The following is a 22,425-nucleotide window of genomic DNA, read 5'->3' on the forward strand; positions in this document are numbered from 1 at the left end:
CTCCAGTGGCAGTGAGCCCTTCTTAAATTCCTGTGATAGTCAATGGCATTTTGGAGTCACATAGTTCTGAAATCAGAAACCTGGGAATCGTTATTAATATTTCCTTTTCCTTTAGTGGTCACCTCCACCCTCCTCCCAAACCCCACATATAGGAACTATGTTCCTGTCAACTCCATCCTCAATATGGCTCCAGATCCAATCCATCAGATACTCTTCACCCCAATACCTTTTGTCCCTCTTACCCTGCTTTTCTTTGCAGCAAGAGTACTTTTCCTAAGACATGTATCTAATTTTGTCACTCCCTTCACCATTCTGTTCTTGTTCCCCCTTTAGCTTTCTCTCCCAACACTCTTTCTTCCTGACCGTCTGTGGCTTCCCTTTCCTCAAGCTGGGTTATTCAGATCCCTGAACATCTCTTCTGAGAAAAGGTGGCTGCTTCTTCCTGAATATTCTGACCTTTTCTGTCCCTCTGTTGCCAGCTTCCTTCTTCCAATCCTGCAAACTCAAGTAACCTATCACTTCTCCATGGAAGCTTTCTGATCAACATCCCTCTACTAAGCTGGCATAAAGCACCTTCTCAGTGCTTTGTAGCACTCCATGCCTACTTGGATTGCAGTGCTTATTATCTTGTGTGTGATGGCCTTTGGAAGGGAGTACTGTGAGCTCAAGGAGCTCTGTATCACTCATCTTCATTTTTCTTGTGCCTGGGAGGTATGCAATAAATGCATTCTGAATATCATCATCCAGTATCAGGTGGCTGCTGTCCTGGAAGGCTGGTGTTTTGGGTCAGTGTAATCAAGATACAGAAAGAACTACACCTAATTAGCTTTTATTTTTAAACTTTCTAAGCAGTACTGACTTCAGGTTGTATTTTAGTCTATGATTTTGGCTATATTGGATCTTCATCAAACATGACCCTGCTCTGTAAATGCCATACTAACAGATTCTTAACACCATTACAGAATCTGAGATCACTTGCCTCTGGAGAAATAGTCTTTAGTCTTATGAACAAACCACCATAAACCATAGTCACCCATCAAGGTCAATATAACATGTTGCTGGCTTGGGGTCTGCTATCCAGTGGCCTAGGCCACCAAGGCTAAATCTGGTTTAATACAAACCTCTACAAACCACTAAGACAAAAAAATGCTTTGCCTACTCACTGAAGTTCAAGTTTCACAACCACATTTCCTGGTCCTAACAAAAGCCTACTTGAATATTTTGCCCTCCCCAATTCCATACTTTTGCTTAATTTTTAGTGTGGGAATTTTCTTTCTCTTTCTTTCTTTTTCTTTTTCTTTCTTTTCTTTTCTTCTCTCTTTCTCTCTTTCTTTCTCTGTCTCTCTCTCTCTTTCCTTCCTTCCTTCCTTCCTTCCTTCCTTCCTTCCTTCCTTCCTTCCTACCTTCTTTTCCTTTCTTCCTTCCTTCCTTCCTTTCTTTCTTTCTTGGATGCACCTGTGGCACATGGAAGTTTCCAGGCTAGGAGTTGAATCAGAGCTACAGCTGTTGGCCTGTGCTATAGCCACAGCAATGCCAGATCCAAGCTACGTCTGTGACCTACACCACAGCTCATGGCAACATCAGATCCTTAACCCACTGAGTGAGGCCAGGGATCGAATCAGTGTCCTCATGAATACTAGTCAGGTTTATTACTACTGAGCCACGACGAGAACTCCCTAGTGTGGGAATTTTCAATTCCCACCCTATAAAACTTTGCGTTGAAAATGCACCAAATTTAACCCTCCTCTTCTTTCTGGGTTTATAACAAATTAAGATATGTCAAACAATAGCAAATTAGAGGCCAAAATGCCATCTTTATTAGGATAAACACCAAGTTGAGAATGTAACTTATGGTGAGAGTCAAATGAGTTTCCTAAATCTGATCACGAGAATTAAGTCGACTTACTCCTCCAGTCACAAGCAATCTGTGACTGGGACAGGCCTCCCCACGGTGAGAAACTGCCCAAGTAAGACTTGGATCATGAGAAAGCAAGGGGAAAAAATCCCTACATTCTATGAGCATCTCATTCCCAATAAAAATGACAGGGTGTCTGAGCTTGGCTGTGTCACTCTGCTTCCCTTCACAGGTGAGCAAGCAGTGGAGAGATGCCTGTTGACTAGTTGAGCTTCCTTAATACAGAAGGAGTCAGAAGTAGAGAAGAATTCCTACCCAGAACAGGTTTGTGATAGGGGCTCAAATAACGTCTGTGATTTATCAATAAAAATATATATGTTAGGAAGTGCTATTGTTCCATATCATTTGTTTCTTTTATTTCCTGTGGTTGCCTGCTGTATTGGACTAATTACGGGTAAACCTATGGTAATTTTACAGCAGTCAAGGGAAGGCGGGATGAATCATTTACAGATGGCTTACCATGAACTCTAATGATGGTTACATAAAATGTCTGCCCTGTTTCTTGTCCGTATTTTAATGCTACCAATCATGACACAAACTGAAAAAGTTTCTAAGCCTTGAAGCATGGAAAAATTAATATTGAACTTTTTCCTTGATTTTTTTTTGGCAGTCTATATTTTCTACTTCAAAGAAAGTGAGATATCCCCAAGAACAAGATGACTCAATTTATTTTCAAATCGTAATCTCTTTTCAGACTTCTAATTTAAAGGCAGTAATGGATACATAGCTCTGGCCTCAACACATTAATGTTGCATTTTAAAAAGCAGGGCAATATGGTGCTATGGGATATTTCTCAGATTTAGAAGCCTAATCACTTAATGATGCCATTGTCCCTATCATTATACAGTATCAGGTACCTGCTGACCTGGAGGCTGATGGGGTCAGTGTAACCAAGATACAAGGGAAAGTGATGAGAGTAGCTGACTCTTCAGAAAGCTTTAGGACTTATGATTAAAACTGTGGCAACAGACAGGTCTATCACCTCTCCTAAAGGAAGTACAGGGGTGATGAAAAAGAAGTATTGTGCCTCTATTTGTCCATTCATGGCAATGGCCATTTGCTTAGCAGAGTGGGATATAAAGTCTGGGGTTGGACTAGATGGCTTATAAGGTCCTTTGGGGAAGTTACCAGCAAGAGTTAGGATTCCATTGGTCAGTCTGAAAAATCACCATGTACCTGCCCATTTCTTGCTGTGGCCCCAGCAGTGATGTCTAATTGCCAGTGAGGGGGAGGAAAATGGAGAGGAGCAGAGGCTGTAGGAAGTTGAAGACCTGGCCCTCATCTTGTGGGTCTGTCTTCTAGCCAGGGAAACAATACAGATGCACATATTCAATGGAAGAATGCCAAAAGTTTGGTCAGTAAAAGAGACAGTTTAAAGTCATATAAAATATCTTGGTCACATAATTTACCATCCCTGAGACTTTTATCCTTTCTGTCTAAGTTTCCTCATCTGTTATAAGGCTGTCTTAACAGTATCTGTCTAGTAGAGTTTAGGAGAAGATTATATGAGATGATGCTTATAGGTGCTTATGTGGTTCGCCTTAAAAAACAATTAATGCTAGACATGTGCCATTAAATCATTATAAGGAAAGTGCCTGCATTGTGTTTTCTCTGGTTCCTACAGAAAAGTTTTGTTAACATTTATGTCACAGTGTTTTATACAGGGTTGATACAAGAAACATTTGCTTTCCTCAAAATCAGATTTTTTCATTACACATTATATAACTCTTCTGTAAACACCTGAATAATAAATCCTTCCAACTCTAAAAGAAATAAGAATAAGATATGAAAAAGTAGTTCAAAAAGGAAGAAATACAGATAGCTGGTGAGTATCACAAAACAAAGATATTCAACATCATTAATAAAGAAATGAAAACTAAAATGTCAATGAGACATTATTTTCATGGGTCCCCATTGTAAAGATTAAAATGTTTTCAGTATAAAATGCAGAAGTGGAATTTCTCATACTTCAGTAGGTGGAAATTGGCTCAGACTTTCTGGAAAGAAACTTGACAGTATTAAATAGTCTAAAAGTTTTCCTGGGAGTTCCTTTTGTGGCTCAGTGGTAATGAACCCAACTAGTAATCATGAGGACATGAATTCGATCCCTGGCCCCGCTCAGTAGGTTAAGGATCCAGCATCGCCCTGAGCTGTGGTGTGAGTCACAGATGAGGCTTGGATCTGGCATTGCTGTGGCTGTGGTGTAGGCCGGCAGCTGAGGCTCTGGTTTGACCTCTAGCCTGGGAATTTCCATATGCTGCAGGTGTGGCCATAAGAAGACACACACACACAGACACACACAGTTTTCTTGGTATCCAACCCAATAATTCCACTGATTGAAATTTATCCCCAAGATATAGTCATGGATATACGAAAGTATTTATTTTTAGCATTACTTTTATTTGCTGTTAACTCCCCTTCCTCATAATTCTTAAATTACAAAAATAGGAAATTAGTTAAATAAATTATATTATGGAAATACAGTATAATACTACACAACTATTTAATTTTGTGCCATTTAACAGTGAAATGCTTTATTGATGTAGCCTTATATGTAAAAAGCAGAGTGTTCACCCAATCAAAAAAATAGCAAAAGATATAAAGAGGCCTTTCTCCAAAGAAAACATACAGATGGCCAAAAGGCACATGAAAAGATGCTCAACATTGCTAATTATTAGAGAAATGCAAATCAAAACTTAAATGAGGTATCACCTCACATTGATCAAAATAGCCAACATCAAAAATTCTACAAATAATAAATTCTGGAGAGGATGTGGGTAAAAGGGAACCCTCTTAACACAGTTGTTGGGAATGTAAATTGGTGCAGCCACTATGGAGAACAGTATGGAGGGTCCTTTAAAAACTAAAAATAGAGTTACCATGTGACCTTGCAATCCCACTCCTGGGCATGTATCTAAAGAAAACTCTAATTAGAAAAGATACATGCACCCCAATATTCATAGCAGCATTATTTACAATAGCCAGAGATGGAAGCAACCTAAGTGTTCAGTGACAGATGAATGGATAAAAAAGATGTGACACATATATCCCGTGGAATACTACTCAGCCATAAATAGAATTAAATAATGCCATGTGCTTTGAAATTCCACTGCTTTGAAAATGCCATATTTATCTTTTACTAAGTCAATGAATGTCTTTCTAGATTCTGTTTTTTGTGCCTTTACCTTATTTTTGTGAATTTTTGCTAGTGCCATATGATTTTTATTTCTAGAGACTTTCAAATATTTTGCTCTTGAGGGGAATTCTACTCCTATGGCTATCCTATGGAGGGGCTTGCTCAACACCCATTCTAAGCCCTTTCGAAATTGGGAAAGATAAAGGCTACGTTTCATAGATTCTTTTGCAGTTGTAGTTCTGTTTGAGCTTTAAAATTTAGAAGGCAAAGTGGCTTGCAGTGTTTTAGAGTCTGCTCTTTGCCACTCTGCTGAGGAGCCCAAAGAAGGGTACATTTGGTTTTCCTGCAGCAATTGTAGAGAGATGCCACTGTCTGGCTCCCACTTTGGTACAAATTGTGACAAGTATGGGGCATGATGCAGGCAGTAACTTCCTGACTCTGTGAGAAGCAGCTGCTTTATTGTCAGCCTGATTCTGCAATTGAGGCTTCAGGAGATGGTCCCGGACACTCAGCTAAGGTTCTGTTTTATTCATCTTCCCAGTGGATCTGGTACAGTACTAATATCTAGAGTGATTTTCTTGTCCTAACGTGATGAGTTCAGTTTTCTGAAGATGAGCCCTAGCACAATTCATCTGCATTGTAGTTATTTATTTATTTTTCTGCCTTTTTAGGACCGTACCCATGGTATATGGAAGTTCCCAGGCCAGGCATCAAATTGGACCTGCCTGCTGGCCTACACCACAGCCACAGCAATACCAGATCTGATGAGCCATGTCTGTAATCTACACTATAGCTCACAGCAATGCCAGATTCCCGGCCAAGTGAGCAGGGCCAGGGATCAAACCCACATCCTCGTGGATACTAGTTGGACTCGTTAACCACTGAGCTACAACAGGAACTCCAATCATTGCATTTATTCTCTATTGGTTGAGAGATAGGGATGGAAGGAAGACTTAATTCTTCTACTATACTCTTTTGTCCTTTATCTTTTGTGCCAATAGGTATATATTTCACCTATTCTAATAATAATAATTCTAAAATCCAAGTCAACAAACATTTGTGAGTGATGCAGATTTCACTGTAGATCTTGGAAGATGGTTTGGACTAGTCTTTGCATATCTCCTGATTAAACCTAAGAAAAACCCTCCAAAGAGACTCCAGTTCTCCTCCCAAAGTTCTTCTCAACCATCATTTTCTATATTTCTTCCTCAGTTCTCTTCCTGCAGGCCTCTTACCGTTGAATCCCTCTCTTTCCTCTCCTTTCCCCATTTAACATAAAATTAAATTTACTGCAATATTAAATTACTTCAGAATTAACTAATAGAAAAATGTTTCCTTGGGAAAAAAAATTAAAGAAATCACACATGTGTGCTCTGTTTTGAGAAGTTAGTGTGTTCCAATGAAAGGTTTAGAACTCTGACCAGTAGTTAGAAAGTGGCGTTCTTCCCAAGTTTGCATAGAAAATCCAAGACTTATTCACCTTGCCTTGTGATTAAAGGAAGCCAAGTAATTAGCTTCCTCAGGTTCTATCCATGTCAGTTATTAAAGTATTGTCTTTAAGATCTAAACCCACCCTTGATGCTTTGCTTTGTGATGTTGAGGCTGGGATTGCAAGCTGCATTTCTGCTTTGCTAGTTGGATCTGGTATAGACTCTGTCCATAGGGGGCGGTAGAGGGAGCCCACAGGTTGGTAGAGGGAGAAGGACTTGCTGTCATCCCAACAGTACTTCTTTATCCTGGCAGCAGCAGTTCATTCCTCTAGTAGCAGATGTAAAACCAGGTTCATTGTGTGTCCCTTCAGAGACACTAGATCAGCTGGCTGATGCCCTGCAGGGTTTGGTCCATCTGGTTCACTGCTGTATCTCCAGCATCTAGAACAATGTTTAATAGAAAGTGCCTAGTGAACATATTATGAATGAATAAGTTAAAAAAATTAACAGGCCAACGGAATATGGTAGATTTCAAATGCCAAAAGAAAGTCTCTTTTCCACCCTTCCAAATCCAGATACTATGGAGTTTTGCATTAATTTTGCTAAAGTAGGCATTAACTGTTCGATTTTTAGAAGAGAAAAAATTGAGGCTCAAAGGCTTAAGTAAATCAAATAACTTATCTAACTTTGCTAATCTTATAGACAACAGAATTGGGCTTCAAACTTTAGGTCTGAGTCCTAAACTTGGGCTCTTTTCCTTTGGCCCTACAACAATTGTGACATTTTAAGGATAATGAGGAGAGTCATTGACAAAGCATACATGTTCTGATGTTTATGGATGCATTAAGGGTCTGTAACTATGAGGAGGAAACATTTATTAGAAATAGGACTATTATAGAATTCTCCTTGTGGCTCAGTGGGTTAAGATCCAGACTAGTAACCCTGAGGATGCGGGTTAAATCCCTGGTCTTGCTCAGTGGGTTAAGGATCTGGCATTGCCGGGAGCTGCGGCATAGGTCGGAGATGCAGCTCTGATCTATTGTTGCTGTGGCTGTGGGGTGGGCAGGCAGCTGTGGCTCTGTCTTGACTCCTAGTCTGGGGACTTCCATAAGCCACAGGTGCAGCCCTAAAAAGACCAAAAAAAAAAAAATACTGTTATAATTTTCATACATCTAATGAAAATTCATGGAAATTCGTGATAAAAGATGCTTTAGAAACTCTGTGAAAATAATCAGCAGCATACATTCTAGGGAGTTAGGAGTCATGGGTTCCTTTTCTGGCTCTGAGGCTAATTAGCTTTATGACCTTGGGTGACCCCAGGGTCTCCCTGGGTTTCACTTCTCTCATCTGCAAGGTGAGGGCGCCAGTTGCTGGGACTTCTGATGCTCTTACCTTCTAGCCCTGTAACTTGATGATTCTGTGTGTGATATAAAAGTGAACTAGCTTTTTTCATTCAGACAGTGGGAATCATCCAAATATAAGACAGGTAATAAATAAATAAAAGCAGAGACCCACTATTCTTCCATTGAAATATTTGTATTGCCACCCATGAAAAATCTATAATCTAAGATTTCTGCTCTGAGAGGAATTTACAAAAACATTAGATAATGTAATGTATTTTCCTTTTAAAGTTTGAGTTAGGGAGTTCCCATTGTGGCTCGGCCGAAATGAATCTGACTAGTATCCATGAGGATGCAGGTTCGATCCTTGGCCTCGCTCAGTGGGCTGGGGATCCAGGGTTGCCATAAGCTGTGATATAGGTCAATAGGTGCAGCTGTAGCTCTGATTTGACCCCTAGCCTGGGAACTTCCATATACCGCTAGTGTGGCCCTAAAGCAAAAACAAACAAAACAAAACAAACAAACAAAAACTTGAGTTAGCTATCTGGAGGCTAAAATGATTTCTTTAAGGTCTGTATTGTTTAGAAACTTTATTCTTCACATTAAAAAATTAAATGGAAGATTTTGTTTTTTTCACTTATTGTCATCATGGAAGGGTCTATTGGGAGGCTTATCCAACTAGGTGAATAAAATGTCTTCCTATTATTTGTCCTTGAATTATTTCTAAAAGGAGACACTAAGAAATCTTGGTTAAATTCTCTCCTCTTTATGGCTTTGAAGTTCAGTTATTTTGGAGGGATTCCTCAGAAAGATTTTTTTTTTTGGTCTTTTTGCCATTTCTTGGGCTGCTCCTGTGGCATATGGAGGTTCCCAGGCTAGGGGTCTAATTGGAGCTGTAGCCACCAGCCTACACCAGAGCCACAGCAACACGGGATCGGAGCCACGTCTGCAACCCACAACACAGCTCACAGAAGTGCTGGATCCTTAACCCACTGAGCAAGGCCAGGGATCGAACCCACAACCTCATGGTTCCTAGTCGGATTCGTTAACCACTGAGCCACGACAGGAACTCCAGAAAGATTTTTTTTTTTTGACTGTGCCCATGGCACGTGAAAGTTCCCAGGCCAGGGATCAAACCTGCACCATGGCAGAGACCTGAGCCACTGCTGTGACAACACTGGACCTTAAGCTTTTGCACCACAAGGGAATTCCATAAAGATTTTTTTTAATGACTCAATTAGAAAAAAAATGTTGCATATAGATTTTAAAATGAAGGCCATAAAGAAAGACAAAGAAGGACACTATTTAATGGTTAAAGGATCCATTCAAGAAGAGGATATTATAATCATCAATACATATTCCCCTAATATAGGAGCACACAGATACCTACAACAAATACTAATAGACATAAAAGGAGAAATTGATGGGAATACAATCATAGTAGAAGATTTTATCACCCCACTCACATCAATGGAGACATCCTCTAGACAGAAAATCAGTAAGGCAACAGAGATCCTAAAGGACATAATAGAAAAGTTAGACTTAATTAACATTTTCAGGACATTACATCCAAAAAAATCAGAATATACATTCTCCTCAAGTGCACATGGAACATTCTCAAGAACTGAGCACATCCTGGGGCACAAAGCTAACCTCAACAAATTTAAGAGTATAGAAATGATTTCAGGTATCTTCTCTGACCACAATGGCATGAAACTAGAAATCAACCACAGGAAAAGAAATGAGAAAAAACTGACTCCATGTAGACTAAACAACATGCTCCTAAAGAACCAATGGGTCAATGAGGAAATCGAGAAGGAAATTAAAAAATATCTTGAGACAAATGATAATGAAGACACAACCACTCAGAATCTATGGGACGCCCCCAAAGCAGTGCTCAGGCAGAAGTTCATAGCAATACAGGCCTTCCTCAAAAAAGAAGAAAAATCTCAAATCGACAACTTAACCTACCACCTAAATGAATTAGAAAAAGAACAAAACCAAAAAGAAAGCAAAAGACAACTTACAGAATGGGAGAAAAATAGTTTCAAATTATACAACTGACAAGGGCCTAATCTCTAAAATATACAAACAACTTATACAACTCAACAGCAAAAAAGCCAACAACCCAATGGAAAGATGGGCAAAAGACCTGAACAGACATTTTTACAAAGAAGATATACAGATGCCAACAAGCACTTGAAACAGTACTCAACATCACTGATTATTAGAGAAATGCAAATCAAAACTACTATGAGGTACCACCTCACACCTATCAGAATGGCTATCATTAATAAGTCCACAAATAACAAAAGCTGGAGGGGGTGTGTAAAAAGGGAACCCTCCTGCACTGTTGGTGGGAACATAAGCTAGTACCACCACTATGGAGAACAGTATGGAGATATCTTAGAAAAATATACATAGAACTACCGTATGACCCAGCAATCCCACTCTTGGGCATATATCCGGACAAAACTCTACTTAAAAAAGACACAGGCAACCACATGTTCATTGCAGCACTATTCACAATAGCCAAGACATGGAATCAACCCAAATGTCCACTGACAGATGATTGGATTAGGGAGATGTGGTGTATATATACACGATGGAATACTACTCGGCCATAAAAAAGAACAAAATAATGCCATTTGCAGCAACATGGATGGAACTAGAGACTCTCATCCTGAGTGAAGTAAGTCAGAAAGAGAAAGACAAATACCATATGATATCACTTACATCTGGAATCTAATATACGGCACAAAGGAACCTTTCCACAGAAAAGAAAATCATGGACTTGGAGAATAGACTTGTGTTTGCCAAGGGGGAGGGGGAGGGACTGGGAGGGACTGGGAATTTGGGGTTAATAGATACAAACTATTGCCTTTGGAATGGATTAGCAATGAGATCCTGCTGTGTAGCACTGGGAACTATGTCTAGTCACTTATGATGGAGCATGATAATGGGAGAAAAAAGCATGTATGCATGTATGGTAACTGGGTCACCATGTTGTGCAGTAGAAAAAAAATTGTATTGGGGAAATAAAAATTAAAAAATTTAAAAAAATTGTCACATCATAAATTCACTGAACTCTCTGTCCTTTAGTTGAGAATCTGAGGGACCCTCAACATTCTGGATATAGGGATCCCTAAAACCTGTGACCACTGTAGCTTACAGGTAATGAAGATGCCACCTCCTTCCCCCAGAGGTACCACTTTCTTTCCCACCACCAAAGGAGATGGAAATTCAGTAGAAAGTGCCCTAGACTGGTACAGTCTTGAGTTCTATCTCTCTGTCGGCCAGAGCTTTCCTGTTACTTGAGGCAGGTGACCATATTTCTCTGGGCCTCATCTGTAAAGGGAAGAGTGGAGGAAAATATCCTTGAGACTCTTTCTGGTTCTACTAGTGTATAATTTTAGAGCTGAATTTTGGGGACATTCATAGTCCAGAGGAGACAGGATGGGGCGGGGGTGATTGAAAGAATTGCCTCAACAGAGGGCTATTATGAGTAAGGAACACTTCAAACTGAAAAGACAGAGAGCCCCCCACAATGGAGTCCTCCCAATGGCTGTATTTGGATTCCCAACTACAGACAAGCTTGTAGCCACAGGCTACCCTTGGCTGGAGTCCTGTTCAAAAGAGTAAGATGGCCTGGGTGATGCTAATGGAGGCCTAACTAGGTTTTTCCGGAGGAGTCAGGAGAGGGTTTTAATCTGGTGCAGGCTATTTGACTAATTGGCTTTGTGGAGCTTGTCCTGGAAGTAGCTGAACAAGAACCAGTTTTCCCAAGAGGAGAAGTACTATTTGTTCAAGCAGTTATATTTAATAACCCACAGCCTCCTGAGACAGAGACTGACAAGAACATGTTATTTATTCTCCCATCACAGTCTAAAGTGTCACATTCTTCTAGGTCAAAGCTGTGTCTTTCTTATCTACTTTATTTTAATGCAGATAATTTCTATTTTAATAAGCTCCAAGAATGCTATCAAGGAAAGAATAATAAAAATGGACTATAGAAAATATTCTTTAGGTTAAATATTCTCAAATTGCAATTTTTTGGGTATTGATGCAGTAAAACTAGTGTCCAGATAATGGTCTCATTCATTTTAGACTTTTAATCTAGTTATTGTTTTGGAGTTAGTCACGTTAAAGAGTCCCAGACCTGGAGAGTTCTTTTAGAAACAGTCTAATCTGTGGTGTGCTGGTAAACTGGATTTCCGAAATCAGGTCCAGATTTGTAGTATTTGCTGATTTCTGTGGTATAAATATTCTCCTGGTGGCCAATTTCGGGGTATCATTGTGATGTCACTGAATTTGGAGTTGGAAGATGCACCGTTTGACTCTGGTGATCTGGTTTGAGCACATCCTTGAATCTCCTCAATGAGTAGATACTCTAAGGAATGCAGAGATGATGCAGATATTGGTGGAGGTCATCTAAGGGACTGATGTGATTTAAGGAGTGGGCAGCTTCTAAGGAGAAGTACAGTGAGCCAATGTGAATTTAGGAGATTATGAAAAAGTGAAACTGAAACATATAGGTGAATATAAATGCCTGATCTTGGGGTTAAAAAAAATAACTTTTTCCTAAATTTAAAAGTGATTTTGGGGAGTTCCCGTCGTGGCTCAGTGGTTAACGAATCCGACTAAGAACCAGGAGGTTTCGGGTTCAATCCCTGGCCTTGCTCAGTGGGTTAAGGATCTGGCGTTGCCATGAGCTGTGGTGTAGTTTGCAGATGTGGCTCGGATCCCACATTGCTGTGGCTCTGGTGTAGGCTGGAGGCTACAGCTCCGATTAGCCCCCTAGCCTGGGAACCTCCATATGCTGCAGGCGTGGCCCTAAAAGGACAAAAAGACAAAAAAAAAAAAAAAAGGTGATTTTAGGAGTTCCCTGGTGGCCTAGTGATTAATAATTTTGCTCTTGTCACTGGTATGGCTCATTGTTACTGCTGTGGCATGGGTTCAATCCCTGGCCTGGGAATTTCTGCATGCTGTAGGTATGGCCAAAAAAATTTTTTTAAAGTAATTATTAAAAAAGAAAAAATAGTAGAGAAATTACAAGAAAATGCTAGTAGTTTCAATTTCATAAAATTTAACCCCCCCCTTTTTTTGCTATATTTACAGTATGCAAAACTTCCCCAGGCCAGGGGTTGAAACCACTCCACAACAGCCATCCCAGCCACAGCAATGACAACACTGTATTCTTAACCCTCTGAGCCACTGGGGAACTCCTAAAAGTTCTTAGTGTCAAAAAAAGCACACAGGAGTTTATGCTGTGGCTCAGCAGGTTAAGAATCCAATATAGTGTCTGTGAGGATGTGGGTTTAATCCTTGGCCTTGCTCAGTGGGTTAAGGATCTCTTGCCACAGCGTTGCCATGAGCTGTGGTGTAGGTTGCAAATGTGGCTTCGGTCCACGTTGCTGTAGCTGTGGTGTAGGCCAGCATCTGCAGCTCTGATTCGACCCATAGCCTGGGAACTTAAATGTGATGCAGGTGCGGCCATAAAAAGAAAAAAAAAATAAAAGCACATAATACTAATGGAAAAAGTAATAGTCTAAGAAGCTCTCTACCTAAATATAAGCTATAAATGATGAATAACCTTTATATGTAAAGAATTCATTCCAATCAATTAAAAACACTGACACCATAAAGATAAATGAGCAGAGCATAGGAGATATTAATAACTGATAAAATCAGATTGCAAATAAATGCAAGTTAAAACAACGAACATGTTAAAAATGAGTATACCCAATTCTGGATAGGGTGTTCCAAGAAGTGTATTCTCATATTACTGCAAGGTGTGAAAATCAATATAACAGTTTTTAGAATTATAGCACTCTATAATCTTTTGAGGTGTCTGTTAGCAGATTGAAACCAGGAAACTTTCTGGTAGCAAATAGAAATTCAGACCTTTTGATTTCATAATTCTACTTTTAAAAATTCAGAAGCTGAAAAAAAAAGGATGAATACAAAGGAAAAATCAAAATAGTTGGTGGGATAATAGTTAATAAATTATGAAGTATTCATTTGCAGGAATAGTATATAACCATTCAAATACTTCTAGGGTTTTTAATGATTTTGTTGTGTAATATAGCAAAGAACCTAGAGTTGGATATATGGTATAATCTCAACAATATAAACAGTTATATACAGAAAAGAATGGGTGAAATGCGTCAACAGTGGCACATTTCAGGAGGGTGGCATTATGATGGTTGTTATTGTATTTTTATTTTTTAATCTTTCAAAATAATCACATATTGCTTTTTTAATTAGGAAAAGAGTACTCTTAGGATCAAGGCAAGTAATTGTACTTTCTTTTGGGTAAACTTTGAAAAGTTTTCTATAAAGTGCCATATTTTGGTAACATCCTAGCCATCAGACTTTTAATTTTTTATTTTTTTTATTTTTTATTTATTTATTTTTTTGTCTTTTTTTTTTGCCATTTCTTGGGCTGCTGCCGCGGCATATGGAGGTTCCCAGGCTACAGGTCGAATTGGAGCTGTAGCCACCGGCCTACGCAAGAGCCACAGCAACACGGGATCCGAGCTGCGTCTGCAACCTACACCACAGCTCATGGCAACGCGGATCGTTAACCCACTAAGCAAGGCCAGGGACCGAACCCACAACCTCATGGTTCCTAGTCGGATTTGTTAACCACTGCGCCACGACGGGAACTCCCAGACTTTTTATTTAGTCTTCTATCAGTAAGAGAAGATTTATAAGCTATAGGCATAAATTAATATAAAATATGAATGACGGTAATTAAAATTACATGGATGAGAGGATTTCCAAAAATGTCAAAAATGGTTACCTTTTAGAAGACAGATGTCTTTGACATTTTGAAAAAAAGTCTCAAATCTTTAGTAAACTATCAAGTGACATCAGCTGTTTGTCACATTGAGTGGCATTTGGATTGTGCTTTACCCTTTACAATGCATGAACCTTCATTGTCTCACTTTGTTAATTTTCACAACACTCGGAGGCATGGATAATTACTGTTGTCTCCAATTTACCACTAAAAAGCCAGCTCAGGGCTCATGATTCAAATCTGAATCTTCTCATGAGAAATTCCAAGTATACTCCACTGTACTACACAGTTTCGCTACAGTTTTCAAGGTTATTGGATTTCTAATCCAATAGGGTCCTAAAAAAAAACCAGAATGTAAAATAAATTTTTGTTACACGGTTTTTTAGATTTGAAGCTCTGTTTTAATTTTGGAGAACATGGTCCCATCTGGAATTGCTATCCCAGTTAAAGCTGAGACAGTCAGTCATGATTTTCTGACCCATATATATTGTTTGCTGGTTTTTTTTCTTTCTTCTTCCTAAGATTCTCTCTACCATACAGGAAACAGGTGGCTGAAACACTGTGACATCCAGGGCAGCTGCACCGCACAACTCCAGGGAGTGCAATTTCACATCATAATGTATATGAATGGCATCTTCTGGAATTGTGCAGTGCCCAGCCTGTGTAGCTGTACATGGCCTTGGTGACAGTAGGATGAATCTTGCCTATGTGAAAGGCAAGGTCACATAGTGTTTTTATTCTTAAGGATGGTGACCAGCATAGGGGTCTAAATCCTTGTATCCTGAATTTTCCCCACCTAACATGACCATAGGACCCTCCTTGAGTCCTAAGTGATATATGCAGCACAGAGGATACTTTAAGAAAACAAATATTTTGTTATTAACTAAGCTAGAGTTATCTTATCCTAACTAAGTGGTTCTCAACCCTGCGCACATTGGCAATGTCTGGAGACAGTTTTGGTTATGACATCTGGACACCTGGTGCTATTGGTATCTGGTGGATGAATAGTCCAGGGATACTGCTAAACATCCAAAGAGCATGAGAAGGTCCCCTCACAATAAAGAATTGACTGGTTCAAAATGTCAAATTCCTTCTCGATGAGTTGGGCCAGTTCATTTGTGAACCCTGGGGATTTTCTTGGCTTTTTCAGTCAGGCTTTGAATAGAATAAGGCTAGGAAGTTCCTATCCCCTAAATCCACACCCTCTTGGGAATTTTCTATTTCTTAGAAAGAAGCAGAAGTCTTTCCTAACTTTCCTGACTACTGACTTTCCTTCACCTCTTTCCTAAGGTGACGTTTCCTGAGCCATTTACCTAATACCCTTTCTTTCCTAGAAGTGTTGGTGAAGACAGTGGTGTGAAGTATTTCCTAGAGCAAGAAGTGCATGGTTGGAATCCCCCAGAGTACAAGAGGGTGTGGGCCTTGAGCACCCTGAAAGTTCTCACTGTGTATCCCTAAACACCTACATGTGTAGGGGGAGATAGAATGTGTCCCTCTAAGGGAATGAGAGTCCTAACCTAAGCAGGCCACTGATGGAGCTTTGAGTTCTCTCATTGTATCTTAAAAATGCCTATGAGTTTGTTTCTACTCTGTAATATCCGCATTAATTTTATACAACTGTTTTAAATTATTAGATAGTTCATTTTGTTTCTCCAAGTCTTCCAAAAAAAATTTAAACTCCATGAACCTGCACATGTTTACCCTGTTGCTCTGCTTACGTGATTATCTCTCCATTGCAGCTCCTCAGGGAACTTGGAAGATATCTACCTTCTTTCCACATTAATGAGAGAACACCTGATAACTCTGGGCTGGACTGTAGAGAGATATGATTCAGCTAAAAAGTTTTTGCCCAAGAAAGACACATACTGCATGATATCACTTACATGTGAAATCTAAAATAGTTGAACTCATAGAAGCAGTGATTAGGATTGGTGGTTGCCAGGGTATGGGATGGGGAGAGAATAGGGACAATGTTAAAATAGGTAAAAATGTTCAAGTATCCAGGATAAATAAATTCTGGGTATCTGAGGCACAGCATGGAGATTATAGACAACGATGTCACCCTGTATACTTGAAATGTGCTAGGAGAGTAGATCTTAAAATGTCACTACATACACAGAAATGCTAACCATGTGAGGTGATGGATGTGCTAATTAGCTTGATTGTGGTAATCAATTCTCAAAATATATATAAAGCATCACATCGTACACCTTAAATACATACAGTTTTTCTTTGTCAATTAAACCTCAGTGGAGCTGGAAATAAAATTTTAAAAAAGAAACACAGAAGAACACTGGAGTGTATATAATGGTGCCCTTCACCCCACAGTGAGGTACCACCCTTCTGTGTACTTATGTCAGTTAAGAAATAATGTCCAAAAAAAAAAAAAAAGTAGCTTCTGAATCACATGCCTTCTGTCCAGCACTGCAGACTTTCTAGGATGTATTTCATAATGACTCTTGTGACAATTCTCTGCATTATTTGGGGTAATGCTACTCAGATCTTCTTTCTTCTTTCTGACATCTCAGTTGGAGACTGACACTTTGATGACATACTTTGGGTGGGCCCACTGCTGTCATGTAAGAAAATGCCTCTATTTGAATCCAGATGCCTAGATCCTTTTCCTCCAAACATCTGCTTGGCTTGTGTAATGGGAGCTGGATGGTGTTCGCAATCAACTTAAAAATATGCATGGGTCTGTAGGCTTTTCTCTTCTCAGAAAAGTTAAAGAGGAAATGAATTCAGATTTATGTTAAGTTTTAAGTTAATCTGTCCTTATTATAGTGTGGGTAAGTCATTTGTTCACAGGGCATCAGTGTAAAATGTCTTTCCAACAGAACACCAAGTAATTACTTCTCTGTAAAGTATATGTTCCCATGGTCCTTATATATGGACAGGCTCTTCTGTTTAAACAGCTATTTCTCTTCTAAATACTCAGGATACAGGGTAGTCTTTGATTAATAACACACCATTTGAGGTTGGTGATTGTACAGAATGATATTTCATTGTACCAATTTTCTAGCCTGGACTAGAGATCATGGAGTCAATGGGAAGTCACATCAGCATTCAATTAAGTTCTTTTTCACTAAAATTCAGTTTGGAATGAACCAAAAGAACTTATCTGAAATTATAAATGACTATGAATACATTGAAAGGATAAAACAAGGTGGTTCTTTGGAAAAGAGCAAAGAATAATTAGTCAAGAATTGTATTAAAATATCAATGAATAGATATCAAAAATATTATGCTTCTCATTTTCTATGTTCTTTTTTTCCCAGATTTTGTGATTCTTTAATGTCTTTTCAGCTTTAGATGTCATGATTAAAAGAATTGCTTCCTATGTAGTTTCTTCTGATTCTGTGGTGGATCTTTCTTCAGAGACAGTTTAGTCATTCTCCAAACTTATCTTTCTGTTAAGTTTGGCCTCTGAAATCTAATACTGGTCTGAGAAATCTGAATCTTATAAGAATTGTGTCAACTTGACATGTACAACACTTATTCTTTCTTTTTAAAAGTCTTTCCTCTGAAAAAGATCCACATTAATTTCCAAGAGTGGACAGTTAGTAGTTGCCTTACTGATGGAGCATGGCTTAAGACCAGATCACTCATCACCTTCCTTCTGCATTTTCAAGCCCCTCCTTCTCTTTCTCCAGAGCTGTCCAAGCAATGGCTGTCTGCCCCATGTCTTAGACTTCAAACTTTATAGTTGGAAATGTTGGCTACTACTTTCCCTTCTGTCCATCTAATCCAATTAGCCACCAAGCCCAGTTCTACCCATGAAATATTTTTCTTTTCTTTTTTGTCTTTTTAGGGCCACACATGCAGCATATGGAAGTTCACAGGCTAGGGGTCCAATTAGAGCTGCCAGCCTACACCACAGCCACAGCAACGTGGGATCCAAGGTGTGTCTTCTACGTACACCACAGCTCATGGCAATGTCAGATCCTTAACCCACTGAGCAAGGTCTGAGATCAAACCCAGATCCTAGTCCAGTTTGTTTCCACTGAGCCACTACAGGAACTCCCCATGAAATATTTTTCTAAACAACAATTGTCTTCAAGTCACTTTTCTGAACAGAGAAGATTCAATGCTCCATATTGTTTACAGAAAAAAGATTAAACTCATCAACTGGGCACTGTAGAATCTCCATGTCTTCATCCCAACCTACCTTTGTCCTTGTGTTTAATTTACCCATATGTTTATTTTATACTTCTGGGAAACCAAGTTTATAAGTGTTTCGTGATTATATCTGGTTCTAAATCATACCAATTTCTACCATTATTTTATATTAATTTAAAAAATTATATAGTGACACATGGTGATTTTAGAAAACAAAAAATACAAATGAACAAAATTTTAAAAAATCTATAATTCAAACTCAGAGACAATTACTTCCAACATTTTTTCAGACTTTTTTCTATACATATTCATATGTAAATTTATTACCATATATACCATATATACTATAACTGTTTCAATAATTATATTTTGAACATAATTCTTTGTTTATACTTCCATATCTTGGCTATCAAATGTATGGATGTTTATCTGATCTTCTATTTGGATCACTTCAGTTATTTTTACATTTTTTTCACAATTAAAAATTTTTTTCCTGCAGACTTTATTGTAGCAAATATTTTGTGTAAATCCTTAGTAGATTTCTTAAGATTAATTCCTACATGATGTTCCTGAACATCTTTAATATTTACTTACCACTCTTCTTTTTTTTTTTTTTTTCTTTTTCTGGCCAGTGGCATATGGAAGTACCAGGGATTGAGTCCAAGCCACAGCTGTGTAGCCCACAACTGTGGCAGATCCTTTAACCTTCTGCTCTGGGCCAGGGATCAAATCCTCATCTCTGCAGCAATCCAAGCTGCTGAAGTCAGATTTTTAACCCAATGTGCCACGATGGGAACCCCCTCACTTTTATTTTCTAAACGTAATAATTTTTATTTTTCTTCTTTGGACCCAATTCAGCTTCTTTCTGTTTTTATTAATGTTTGAAGATTAAACTCAAAACTATTAATCTAAGAAGAGAGCAGACCAGAGCTAAGGACAGCGTAGAGATGACTTTCTGGCCCTTACAGTTTGTAATGCTTTTTATCTCCAGCCAGAATTACATGAGCTGTTAAGAAAAAAAACTTGCTTGCAAAATGGTTTATGTCCAGTTGGCTCCTGTGCCTTCATCTCTGACTGAATCACCTCAGTCTCTTTACAGTGCTGTTGATTGAGTTTAAGCTTTGCTATTGTGATATAAACTTTGTAAGTTTAGGTTTGCCTGACTAGCTGCCAGAGGCTGTTTTTTTAAGGGCACTTGGTTTATTATTCAGGTAATCCATCAATAAATGGCTGTTCACCTTATTCTCTTCTACTTAATTAAAAAAACATTTATTGAATCCTATTGTACAGGTGGCTCTCTGCTAGGTTCTGGGGCACAGCAACAACCAGGTCAGGCTCTCCTGAGAGGCTTAAGGCCTAGTAGGGGAGGCTGACATGTACACACCTAGATTCCTTCACTGCATCATGTGCAGCAGTAGAAGCATATGCAAGGTTGTGGAGATAGTACCTCTTCAGCAAGGGGCCAGGGAATGCAGGCTGGAAGAGGTGACAGCTGAGATTTTTTTTTTTTTTTTGAGGATAAACAGAAATTCCTTTTTTTGGTTTATAGTGAGAAGGGTGGGGAAGAGAGGAAAGAGAGCAGTATTTTTAAACACAAGGGAGCCTAAAGCAATGTGGTGTAATTAGCAAACCATATGGAGGGTGGTTTTACTGGGGAAAATGCTATGGAGAGGGAAGAGTTTGTGACAAGGCTTAGAGGAGGACAGTGGCCAGATCATGAATGGCCTTGTGCTATTGTGTGCTTGGACTTGACTTGAGGCATTGGTAACTTTATGCGACTGTTGTTTTAGAAAGATGTATCAGAGAGCAACACAGTGCCCCGATTTCAGATGAGAAATATAGGGAACGAAAAGACTAGTTAGGTGATAATAATAATTACCCACAAGAAATGAAGGGATCTGGGGACAGGGGAGTGATTATGGTAGAAAAGCATAGATGCTCATGGCAGGCAGGCCGAGGGCTTGAATGGGCACAGCACTGAGGCAGGACTTGAAAAAACAGGTCAGAGTGGTTGAATGATTCAGGGGAGTTCAGGGGGGAAACCAAAATTGAGAGCCAGTGATTCTAAAAGAGGCCTCAACAGGACAAAGTGGGGTTGAGGGCAGAAGCCACATGAGATACAACAGATTGGGCCCTGGGAATGCCAGAGAATATCCTAGAGTTTAACACCAATGAATTTTTTAAATAGAGCATACAAAAATCATCTACAGAAATATCCATAAATAGACCACAAAGAAAAATTTTCCTCCAACCTGAAAATCTGTAAAATTGCAGCAAAAGAGAAGTCCTTGAAAAATAAATATTGACGGCCTGCGGCTCCAGCGACCGTCAGGAATGGCAGAATTTAGTGCCATTTGGAAGCTTTTCAAACATTGTTCCCTGTTGCATGCTGAATCAAGTAAAGTTGTACTCCACAAATGTTCAGAAAGAAGGACAGGGATCACCAACTCTCAAAATGGAAAAAGTACCATCATTTGATGAAACTGCAGAAAATATTGGTGCAGAACTGAAAGCTCCACTTCTTAAGAAAGAACCTCTCCAAGTAAGAGTCAAAGCAGTCCTTAAAAAGAGGGAATATGGACCAAAATACACTCAGAATAATTTCATCACTGGAGTCAGAGCAATGAATGAGTTCTGCCTCAAATCCAGCCATCTAGAACAGCTTGGAAAAATCAGACGATGAAGTCCTCATGAAGATACTGAGTCCTTTACTGTATACTTGAGATCAGATGTGGAGGCAAAATCTTTGGAAGTTTGGGGAAGCCCTGAAGCTCTTGCCAGAGAGAAAAAACTTCGTAAAGAAGCAGAAATAGAATATAGAGAAAGGTTATTTCAAAACCAAAAAATATTGAGAGATACAGAGACTTTCTGGGAAATACTAAGCCACACTCTCGAGAGACATCAATTTTTTTTAAGGGGCCAGGAAAAGTGGTGATTGTTGCCATTTGCATCAATGGATTAAACTGCTTCTTCAAATTTCTTGCCTGGATTTATACAGGTTCAGCAAGTATGTTCTCAGAAGCCGTATATTCTTTATCTGATACTTGTAATCAGGGCTTACTAGCATTGGGCATCAGAAAGTCTGTTCAAACACCAGATCCTACTCATCCGTATGGATTTTCGAATATGCGCTATATTGCTTCACTAATTAGTGGTGTTGGTATTTTCATGATGGGTGCAGGATTATCTTGGTATTATGGAATCATGGGATTGCTTGATCCTCAACCAATAGAATCTCTTCTATGGGCAAATTGTATTTTAGCGGGATCATTGGTATCTGAAGGAGCAAAACTTCTTGTTGCTATAAATGAGCTTCATAGGAGTGCTCGGGCCAAAGGAATGTCATTTTACAAGTATGTAATGGAAAGTTGTGATCCTAGTACGAATGTTATTTTATTGGAGGATACTGCAGCAGTGTTGGGAGTGATAATAGCCGCCACTTGTATGGGCCTTACTTCTGTAACAGGCAACCCACTGAATGACAGCCTAGGTTCTTTGGGTGTGGGCACATTATTAGGCGTCGTCTCAGTATTCCTCATCTACACTAGCACAGAAGCCCTCTTAGGGCGATCCATCCAGCCAGACCAAGTATAGCAGCTTACTGAACTTCTGGAGAACAACCCATCAGTAAGGGCAATTCATGATGTTAAAGCCACAGATCTGGGATTAGGGAAAGTAAGATT

At 39.2% G+C, this 22,425-nt stretch overlaps 1 protein-coding gene across 5 annotated transcripts in view; it reads left to right on the forward strand.

The window, feature by feature from the left end:
* Window positions 1-22,425, forward strand: part of LOC110256324 (uncharacterized) — a 146,533-nt gene that overhangs the window by 81,087 nt on the left and 43,021 nt on the right. For 3 of the 5 annotated variants that reach the window (XR_014824228.1, XM_084990089.1, XM_084990090.1), the window contains one exon: window positions 2,088-2,179. The exons of the other annotated variants lie outside the window; for them this stretch is intronic. The gene's annotated coding sequence lies outside the window, so the exon portion shown is untranslated. The remainder of the gene's footprint in view (window positions 1-2,087; window positions 2,180-22,425) is intronic. 5 annotated transcript variants of the gene reach the window in all.

The sequence above is a fragment of the Sus scrofa genome, chromosome 13 (assembly GCF_054392235.1).
Source record: "Sus scrofa isolate SSC_HxYL_T2T_F1_AM1 chromosome 13, Sscrofa_HxYL_maternal_Yorkshire_Landrace_v2.0, whole genome shotgun sequence".
Lineage (NCBI taxonomy): Eukaryota > Metazoa > Chordata > Mammalia > Artiodactyla > Suidae > Sus > Sus scrofa.